At 44.9% G+C, this 11,413-nt stretch overlaps 1 pseudogene; it reads left to right on the plus strand.

Annotated features, from left to right (window-relative positions):
* The first annotated feature begins 1,383 nt into the window (after nucleotides 1-1,383).
* LOC115331951 lies at nucleotides 1,384-2,063 on the plus strand (annotated as a pseudogene).
* Nucleotides 2,064-11,413: the final 9,350 nt, after the last annotated feature.

Below are 11,413 nucleotides of genomic sequence, written 5' to 3' on the forward strand. Positions count from 1 at the left end.
TCTAGGTACTTTTGTTGTACCTGAGGTACAAACCTAGGTACTTTCGTTTCTCAGTATCTGTATCTGTATCTTAGGTACATTTTCCAGTAACTTGTAACTAAGTGAAGTTACTTTTTACAGGTACTTTTCTATTCACTTCGTCAAAATCGTAGAAAATACAATATAACATAAAACTGAAAATAAATTATACTTACAGTCGTCAAGCAATTTAACTTCACGTAGTGTTTCCACGCAATAAATCGAACTCAAATTTTGCACTTTACAAAACTGAAAATGTTTGTGAAGAAAATATAATGGGAGGACGATTAACCTTCGCCTTTAAGAGTTGAACGCGACAGGGTTATCGGGCCCCGTTCGCATGGCCTTCTCAATCGCTTCTCATGCTCTTGAGTCACACAACGACCTAGTTCTTATGATACAATACTCTCGGCGCGATCGAGGAGCTTTTGCCAGGGCTTTGATGCCATTTTACCCCGCAAGGTTTATTTATGTGTTTGCTCGGCACGCGCTAACAACACTCGATGCGATAATGCCTTTACCCTGACACAGACAGACATCGAGGCTCTCTAATGACGGCAGGATCGCAGCGCCATTCCCAAGCCCTCCGTTGCCTAGTCGGTAGCATGTCTGGCTCGCAACCGAAGTGTCGTGAGTGCGATCCTGCGTAAATTCTTCAAATTTTTCTTTAAGGCAAATGAATTAGTTTATCAAGTGGGATCATTTGAAACATGCGGCGGCCATTAATTCGTATGTATTTAACCACCTTCATTCCACGCATGACGTCACGTTTCACATGAGCGTTGTGGGTTGTTTGAAATTCCCGCGCGAAGTCATGGGGCTGTGACGTCACGACCCTATCGACCATTCAGGAATTTCCCGTCACGCCACCAACGCCACCGACATCCGACAGATTTTCTGTGACCCGAGCTCGCAAACGCGCTCGCCGTTAAAATATTCTCTGCCTTCCTAAAAACGAAAGAAAAAACGTGAAAGCTTGAAGACTTTCGCTCGTCGTTGCGTTGCGAAGGTTAGGTGCGTGTGCACTCGACTCTTCGTTTCTCCATGCCGCCGACGTCTTCTGGGCACGCCAATGGCTTCGGTGCCAGTGCTGGCGCTGAAGGGCAAGCCACGTCAACAAGCGAGTTTGAGCAGGACGTCGTAAACAGTGGAAGCTGTGTCCTCGGTGAGCCAATTGGAGCGTGAGAGTAAGGCACGTGAGGACTCAACTCCAATCCCTTCAGCAAGTGCTCGGCATTATGGAAGAAGCAAGCGAGGTCTAATGTGGTTGCTGACTCCATCTCTTCAAGCTGTGAAGGATATTTGCCCACGCCTGTCCTCACGTGGTGAAACTCTACATACGATTGCCTCAAATTGCTTCACGGAATGCTTGTTCACAGTGAGGGAAAGTTGAAGGAAGTTTGTGAGAATTTTAAAATTTCGCGATTCACGAAGTCAGACATTGACTTTATTGATGAGTATGTTCAGGTGTTTACACCTCTCGCACAAGCTATAACTTGCGCAAAAACAGCATGTTTATGACATATCTCTTGCCTACAGTGGCTTCACTTCACAAAAAAATGTCCGCATTGCTGACGGAGAACTTGAGGTACTGCCGCCCGGTGGTCGAGAGCTTAATCACGGCGATCAATAAGAGGTTTGCAGGTATGGAGGAAGAAAAACATTTGATAATATCTGCCGTATGCCATCCAAAATTTAAGGTTGCGTGGATAGACAAAGAAGTGGAACGGAAGCGGGCCTGGGATTATCTAAAGAACGAACTTATGCGAACATCAACTATAGAAAAAGCGTCGTCAGGCGAACAAAGTGGTGAGGATGAAGAAGACTGTAAGCACTTCATTAACTTCCAAACATCGTCCTCATCTGCTCCATGGGAACAGTAGTTTGTACAGTACACCGAACTTGCTCCGACAAGAAGTCTCGACTGTCTCAAGCACATGCCGCTTCTGAAAAGCATGTTCTTAAAATTCAACACGGGGCTTCCAAGCAGTGCGGCGCTGGAGCGCGTTTTTAGCATAGGAGGAACAATTGCTACCAAACTGCGATCGAAGATGTCGGATGAACATTTCGAAGAAGTCCTGATTCTGAGGTCAAATCGAGTACTCAAGTGAAAAAGACAAAGTCTTCGAAAGCTCTGGTGAGAGCGTTTTGCCTTATTTCTCCCATTGACACCAATAAAGCACGTTTATCAAACTTGTTTTGGTGTACATCCCAGTATACCAAAGGATTTACTTCCAATATTAATTTGACAAGTTTGAGAAAAATACTTGACGTGAAAATAAAATGTACCTTTGAAGTAACTGTACCTGTACCTAGGTACATTTTTAAGCGAGTAGCTAGATACACACCTAGGTACATTTTCGTATGAGTAACTGTAACTGTATCTTAGGTACATTTTTGAAGTAACTTTTACAACCCTGCTGCTCAGCAGCCGCCCAGTCACACCAAAATCAGACGACCTTTTTGAGTCATAAATGGTGCACACTCTTTCGGTGCTATAAATGTCAGAACATTATTTTCTTTTCACCCCCAATAAATCACATTGAATGGACACAAAAAATAATCAAACGGATGGTTCGTTGAGTAATTTCAGCTACATGTGGTGTGCTTTTGACTTGACCGTGAAGCTACTGAGCTGCATAAGGCGTCGGTGCCGTTGCCGCCATCTGTCGGTTGTTGTGCCATTCGGAGGGTGCGCATATAGCAGAATGGTGCCAAAGGAGGCCAAACTAGTTTTTTTTTTACTTTTTACTCGGGTAAGTTCATTCTTTGAAATTTTTTCTGTGATGCTTTCACCACTTTCAGGCACCTCACTGGTAAATCGTAGTGCGATACATTGTGAAGCCAATTTATGCGGTGATTTGAAAGGCTTCACCCAGATTCGGGGCATTACAATAGCGCAGTACTATTAGCAAGTGCTGGAAATAGTGCTGATTTTGCTCTTCGGTAATAATCCGACGCTCATACACTGCTGTATCAGTACTAAGTTAAGTTCAAGTCAGCACGTTTTACTGTTGATTTAGCTCTGTGCCGTATATGTGAGCTATCCCTTATAGTCGTTTCTCACCGCGCAGGGGGCACCTGTGAAAACAGGTGTTTGGAGAGTGGCGTCTCCATGGACCCCGAGCCATGCGGGTTCGCCCGCCCACGTCTGGTTGTGCGTGGCTTTCCCGTGTCTGGGGAAAAGGGAATCCTGGAGGTTGAGCCGAGCTCGGGGCAGGTTTGGACCCTTCGGGGACCCCCGGGTGAGGCAATACACCACTTCGGCCCCCGCTTCTCATAGACGGGAGTCCTGGTAAGGCCCGGCCAGGATGATTCAGTCTAGTCGCCATTTCTTCTACTATCTCCTCCGATCTTCCACTTTTACCTTTCCTGTTTTCTTTACTGCTCTCTCAATTATCTTACTACTTTTTCACCCCTCTTGGGGGGCAATGGACCTCTGTCTTGACCCACACTTGGGTATAGTTTCCCGGCAGCACTGTTAGCGTAACGTCTCCAGCCAAGCCCTCCTTGTTATGGTGCTTTACCTAACCCCTTGTTGGGCTCGGTGGTGGGTGGTGCACCGCGGATTTTGAACACTCTTTGCCCACCTATGGCGCCCCACCCTCTAAACCCCGTTCAGGGCAAGCCTTTAAAAGGCGTTGTCTTGAACCCAAGACCACTGCCAAAGATCCTGAAATCGAAACATTTACAGTTTTTCATTGTTCATTCGCTCGATGAACATAAACCTGTTGCAAAGCTGTCGCCTTTTGTTGTTGCCAAGTTACTGGAAAACCTTGTCGGGTTCTCCTAGAAGGCTAATAAGCAGCACTCCGGAGACCTCTTAGTGGAGGTAACCACCAAAAAACAAAGTGAAGCGATCCTGAAGTTGACTAGTTTTCTTGATGTCAAAGTGTCAGTTAGCCCTCACCGCACGCTCAACACCATCCGTGGGGTCCTCTCCGAGGACGACTTCTTACACACTAGTGAAGAAGAACTCCTCGAGGGACTCCAAGGTGTTGGTGTTGTTGCTGTTAAGCGCCTTATATTCTGAAAAATGGTGAGGAACTCCCTTTCAAACACGTCATTCTTAGATTTGAACGACACACACTGCCAGAAACCATCAAGGCAGGATACCTTAATTGCCGCATCCGCCCCTATGTCCCCAACCCCCAGCGGTGCTTCCGTTGCCAGCGCTTTGGCCACGGATCGCGCAGCTGTTGAGGGAGGGAGACTTGCGCAAAGTGTGGCAGCCACGACCATCTAGCCGACATCTGTGAAGATGCCATTTCCTGCGCCAACTGCAAGGGTCCTCACCCTGCCTGCTCTCGCTCTTGCCCCTTGTGGCGACAAGAGAAAGAAATCATTACCCTGAGAGCCAAAGAAAACTTATCGTATCCAGAGGCAAAACAAAGATTCTCTTTTCTTTCTAAAGGCACATACTCCGACGCGGTGCGCAGAGGCCCTCCACTGCGAACGGAATCGAAGGCCACCCAGGTCTCGCCTGAAGCCCTGGCAGTGGCCCTTCGGGCCCCCACCCCCCCGCAGGGGAAGCAGCTCTCCCCACCTTCTGGAGGGAGCACACTAGCTGCCCTCAAGTCTAAGGACAGGCAGGCAATGCCATTGCCAGTCCTTACTTTGACGCCTTCCCCCGGTGAGAAGGAGCGACACTCTCGCCCCAACTCACTGGAGAGGGCCTCCTCCAATGAGCGGCACAACTCCCGTGCTGCTCCCCCAGTACGCAAGGGGTCGGAGCAGGCAGAGTTGAAAGACGCTCTGCCCTGCACCTCCGCTGCCTCCTCGGCTGGTCGCGGCCGGGGCCTGGCTCCCCGTGATCCAAGTCGAAAGAAAACGCTGGCTAACACCAGCGACACAACTCAAGAGGCAGACTTGTCCATTGAGTTAGACGATTCGGCTGCTCCTGCTTCTGACCCGGATAGTATGGAGTGGCAGACGCAGACCCGTGCAGGGAAGAACAAAAAACCGGTTACTGCGCCGAAGTAATCCAAGTGGTCTCTCTCCTGAGTTTTAACCTTTTAACTACCGAGTTTTATTAATTTACATTTTCCGATATATACAAATTTTATAAATGACAAAAGTAAATTTTATGCAATGGAACTGTCGCGGACTTTTAAGAAATATTGATGATGTAAATCATTTCAAGGATGAGCTTCGGTCGATAGCTCTTGCTCTTCTCATTTTCATGACCGCTCTCCTCATATTTTAAGACGTCACCTGGTCTTTAGAAAAGACCGTCTTAGTGACACTCCCTCTGGTGGCGTGGCAGTGGTTGTACAGGGTGGGGTTGCCTGCTCTGAGGTCCCACTCTGCACACCACTTGCAGCCGTGGCAGTGCGCCTTCTTTTAGACCGCCTCATAACTTTAGTATCACTTTATTTGCCACCTAACACTCCATTACATCTTAGTGAATTGCAGGTTCTTGTAGGTCAACTCCCACAACCCTTTATGAGTCTAGGCGATTTTAATGCCCATCACCCCCTATGGGGTAGCATTCGTCAAGACTCTCGTGGAGGTGTAGTTGAACGTTTTTTATTGGCATCTGGGCTATGCCTTCTTAATGGGAGAAAGCCACCATTTTTCAGTGCAGCTCACACCACATTTACATCCATAGATCTGTCGATCTCATCCCCGTCATTGTTTCCTTGCTTTACATGGAATGTTCTCAGCAACCCTTTTGGCAGTGATCACTTTCCAATTGTTTTAGAGAGCGTTGTTCAGCTGCCCTCACTTTTGAAACGTATCCCTAGGTGGAAGTTAGATAAAGCTGACTGGTCACTTTTTGGGTTACATTCCACCTTGGACCCTTCTCTGCTTTCTTCTATGTCACCCGAAGATGCTACACTGTATATTACTGAGCAGATACTAAATACTTCTGAGGTGTCTATTCCACGAACCTCTGGTAATGTGCCAAAAAAATGCAAACCATGGTGGAACAAGGAGTGTGCCACAACCTTAGCGGATTAAAACAGGGCTAGGGGCAAACTTCGAAGATATCCCACATTATGTAATCTCGCAGAGTTCAGGCAGCGGAAAGCTAAATCCCGTTGGACCAGGAAGCAGTCAAAATGGAAATCCTGGATGATGTATGTTTCTTCTATAAATAGTTTTGTGCCTGCCAAGGAGGTTTGGGATAGATACAGAATAATAAATGGGGATTATAGGTGCTTTGCAATTCCTACTTTTGACGGCCCTTCTTCATCTTTAGTTGACATCGGCAACATCCTTGGTGAACATTTTTATAACACATCCAGCTCGGGAAACAACAGTGATTCGTTCAGTAGATTTAAATCTCGTGCAGAGCGACAAAACATCTCCATGTCTGGAGGAGACTCTGAGCCTTATAACCAGCTTTTTACGCTGTGTGAACTTGAAATGGCAATTCACATAACGAGGGTTTCTGCTCCAGGGCCCGACGCAGTTCATTGTAAAATGCTTCGACGCCTTTCTCCTGAGTCCCTGAAAAGGCTTCTCTTGTTCTTCAATTTATTGTGGGAAAAAGCCTGCTTTCCCCATGCCTGGAAGCATGCACATGTCATCCCGCTCCTAAAGCCGCAGAAAGACCCTTCACTACCATCAAGTTACCGTCCCATTGCTCTGACGAGCTCTGTCGGGAAAACATTTGAAAGGCTTATAAACAGGCGGTTAGTATACATATTAGAAAGGCAAAAGGTCTTTGACAAAAATCAGTGCGGGTTTCGCCGAGGTCGATCTACTCTCGATAATTAGGTTCGCCTGGAAACCATTATACGCGAGGCATTTGTGAACAAGCAACACTGTGTGGCAGTGTTTTTTGACTTAGACAAGGCGTATGATAACAAATGGAGATATGGTATCCTGAAAGACTTGTATGCTTGCAATATCCGTGGTAGGTTGTTGCAATGCATTAAGAACTTTCTAACAAACAGAACCTTTTAAGTCCGGCTTGGCAGCACCCTGTCTAAACCTTTTGTTCAAGAAAACGGAGTCACACAGGGAGGCATTTTGAACGTCACTTTGTTTGTACTGAAAATGAATTCTCTCGCACGAATGCTACTTCGGTCCATTTCCTACTCTCTTTATGCTGACGGTAGACAGATCTCCTCATCTTCTTGCAATCTTTCTAGTTGTAAACGGGAGTTACAACTGGCTATAAACAAACTTTGTAAGTGGGCAGACGAAAATGGTTTCAAGTTCTCTGTTGCAAAGACAGTCTGTGTGCCTTTTTCCCTACGTCTCGGGATTTCCTTAGACCCACCTTTGGAACTAAACGGTACTTTGATCCCTGTTAGGAAGGAGCACAGGTTTCTTGGTGTCATATTTAAAAAAAAACTTACCTCCATTCCCCACCTGAAATTTCTCAGGGAAATTTGCCTTCGTTCCACAAACATTCTGAACGTTTTGGCTCATAAATCATGGGGGTCAGATCGGAAATGTCTGTTGCATTTGTACACCGCGCTTGTGCGATCTCGTCTTGATTATGGCGCCGTGGTGTACGGATCAGCTCGCCCATCTGCTCTGAAGATGTTGGATCCTGTACATCACCTTGGCTTCCGTTTGGCAACAGGTGCTTTTCGGACATCGCCTGTACTTAGTTTGTATGCGGAATCAAATGAGATGTCGCTCTATAAAAGACGTCAATACCTCAGCCTAACCTACGCGTCTAGGATCCTAGCAAACCCTGATCATCCAAAGTATTATTCCGTACAAAGATCTCAATTCCACCATCTTTTTGAAAATAAGCCAAGCATTGTCAGACCCTTGAGTTTTCGTATAGAGCAATTTTGTTCTTCACTTCAACTCCATCTGGACGAACTTAACCTAATTCAGAACACAGTCTGTGTGGCGCCCTGGAATGTGGTGCGTGTTTTTTCTGACTGGACTTTCACTAAGTTTAATAAGAATAGCATATCAGCGCTTGTGATTCAGCAGGAATTCCTTGACCTGGAAGAGAAATATAAAGATTATGCTCACTTTTACACGGACGGTGCCAAGACTTCATCATTTGTCGGGTGTGCCGTGCACTCAGGTCGTTTTGTAAAAGTTAAACGTCAAGAGGAATTTGCGAGTATATTTACTGCTGAAATCTATGCTGTGTCTTTTGCATTGGATTATATTCTGAAGACTAAAACTAGACGGGCCGTAATATTTGTAGACTCTCAAAGTGCCATTACTGCAATATGCTCTCTAAAAGCCACTAAGAATATGCTTGTGGAACAGGTGCGAAGTAAACTTAACGGAGCTTTACATAAAGGTCACAATATAAAATTCTGCTGGGCTCCGAGTCATGTGGGAATAAAGGGTAATGAGGAGGCAGACAGGCTCGCTGCTTCTTGAGAAAACTACTCTCGATTTCAAGCTAGCTTGCCCTATCAGGACATCAAGTCATTCATTAAGTCGTCACTTTTTCGTCTATGGCAGGCAGAGTGGGCCATGGAGTCTAATAATAAGCTGCATGTAAGCAAACCAGTCCTTGGGTCTTGGGAGAGCTCCTCACTTAAGAACCGCTTTCACGAAGTTGTATTGTGCCGGCTTCGAATCGGGCACTCCTTTCTTACACACAGATACCTCCTTTATGGGGAGGATCCACCAGTTTGTGAGCACTGTGGAGACAATCTTACTATTCTTCATATTTTGTGGATCTGCCCGGAATTCGACACTGAACGACGCACTCATTTTCCAGAGTTTTTTAGATTTTGTATTCCATTTCATCCCGCTCTTTTGCTGGGAAAGCACCCTCTCGTTTCTCTTGATCGAGTTTTATCATTTGATACTAGTACTGGCCTTATACACCAGATCTATTCCCAGTTGTTTCCAGGATCGCCTTTATATAATGAGGTAACCATAGGAGTTTCATCAGTTAATTTAGTCTGGCGCAGTATGGCCTCCGCTGCTGTTGCGCCATAAAACCCGCAAACCACAACATAGTCGTTTCTCAAAAAGTTGATAACTCTTTCATGTTTGCAGTGCACACGATTATGATAATGGAAAGGCTTTTGCTTCTGCCTAGTGATTGTGCGAGAGTGAACAAAATTATAGTTTGTAGGAGTAAATTTCTAGAAATGTGTATTAATTTCAGTTTCTTAAGCTTAGATGCAGCAATACAGGTATCCTACAGTGTTTGCAATAGGTCGTTTTGTTTTGTTTGACTTTTCAAAAGCTTGCAATAAGTTGTCAATTTTTCCGGCTTTTAAATTTTTTACATGCTTGATGACATTTTTGCAGGACTGTCACTTACTCTTAAAGTTACTGAGACTATTAAACGACGGAAAAGGAAACTAGCACCGAAAGATAGATAGTTATAAACATGTTTGATATGAACTGTTGAAAATGAGGGTGTACCTTGTTCTTTTTTTTAAGGTTATTACAACAAAATTTTATCACTAATTTTATTGTCTAAATGTCAACCATGTTCTGCCCACACCATGGAGACACCAATTTTTTTGCTAAAAAAGATTCTGAAACATTATTTAAATAAACCAAATACTGTCACGTTACACCACATAAAAGTAGCACCGCTACACGGAAAAATGGTGGCAGGCTGTGTGCGCCCGAGCCCTGTCTAACTTGGCTGAACCGGTTTTCTTTTTTTCTCCCGTGCCTATTCAACTTCTGCGGAGAGCGAGGAGGGACAACTCGAACCGCCAGCTTGTAGTGCATTGACGTCAAGTGGAGAAGCTCACAGCCACGCCAGCCCCCATAAAGCCTTGACTGAAGGAGAACCAGACGTCGCAAACGTGATGCATATTGGTAGATCTTCTGAGACATTAGTATTAAATGTTTAGTGTCTTTTTGAGCAAATAAATTGGTGTCTCCACTATAAGGTCAAAACATGGTTGACATTTAGACAATAATATAGGCACTACAATTTTGTTGCATTATCACTTTAAAACCATTCTGCCCTTTTACCATATTTTTCAATATCAGTAGTATTGATATTGCTTTGAAAAATCTTTCATCAGTTCACTTTTTGAGAAAAGTCCACTCCCCACCTGGTTTGCAAGGTTCATACGATGACGTCGGAAACATCTGTTCTGTTGATTGTGAGCACATTTTAACTTAAAAGCTTGTGCTCTTTTGGTTACAGGTCCCTTCCAGCACTACGCAGGGAAGAGAATGGCCAACAGCGGCCTGATGGCAGGAAGAGTAATTGCATCTGCCGCTACTACAGATAACGAGCAAGCTGCGACGTCTAAGAAGGAGCAGTCAGAGTGTTTCACATAAATAAGCTGAGGTGAAAAATCTGTGACTCTCAAATTATGTTTTATCAAATTCTGTAAAATTTGGGGTAGTCTATTTCAATATTTTAGGACTGATTAAGGAATAACTTTGAACTTATGGTATGGCTCCATCAGGATGTGGCGTACCTCATTGCCGTCTACTGGATTTTCCACATTCACTGTGTAAAGAAGGCATATAAGATGCTGACTTTCATTGAGCGTGTTTTTGCCGACTGCTACATGAAGCCACGGGTAAAGGCACTGGAATTGATAAAATTGTATAGAGCGATCGTGGCTTGTGTACCACAGTTAGCCTAGCGTACCCTACATTTTAATAAATACCCCTGTCAGTCGGGCATTTAAATGGCCTTCGGAATGAACTGCTTCAAAGAATCGGCAAACCAGTTCACAATCTCGGCTCTGCCTGAGCCTTTTGGTGTTCGCAGACATTTTTTGAAGAGTTTGCTTTGAAGGCCATTTAAATGACCGTCTGACGGGGTGTAAGCCAGTTTGTGTCTAAGGCAAAATGGGCTCTTGTTACATGACATGTGCAAAAAATATTGATAGTGCAATGAATTTATTTCATGCATGATGCTACCCGCTTGTGCCTTTGCTTTCACACTTCCTGGCTTTGAAGAAACTCCTAGATGGATGCGAAGGAATACTCCCGTAGGTATAGAACTCCAAGGAGGATGTGAAATAAGACTCCCGTCGGTCCACGTACTAACTCCCAAATAAATGTGAAAGAATACTTCCTTAGGTACCGGCAGTAACTCCCAAGTGGATGTGAGAGAATAGTCCCATAAGTGCACGTAAAACTCCCATATGGATGTGAAAGAATAGTCCCATAAGTGCACGTAAAAACTCTCATATGGACGTGAAGGTATAGTTCCAGAAATGCACGTAAAAACTCCCATATGGATGTAAAATAATAGTCCTATAAGTGCACGTAAAAGCTCCCATATGGATGTGAAAGAATAGTCTCATAAATGCGCGTAAAAGCTCCCATAAGGATGTGAAAGAATATTCCCTTGGATCCACCTAGGAACACTCTGTTGGAAGTAAATAAATACTCCCATTGATCCATGACCAGACTCCCGTACTGCTGAGAGTTCTGTACATACTCCCTTGCACCCCCCAAAAAAAACTCTGGCCTGCGTGGGAGTTAATTCTGAGCTCCCATCCTGCAGAGTATTAAA

This window comes from Ixodes scapularis, unplaced genomic scaffold, assembly GCF_016920785.2.
Source record: "Ixodes scapularis isolate PalLabHiFi unplaced genomic scaffold, ASM1692078v2 PGA_scaffold12__126_contigs__length_90152505, whole genome shotgun sequence".
NCBI classification, from domain to species: Eukaryota; Metazoa; Arthropoda; class Arachnida; order Ixodida; family Ixodidae; genus Ixodes; species Ixodes scapularis.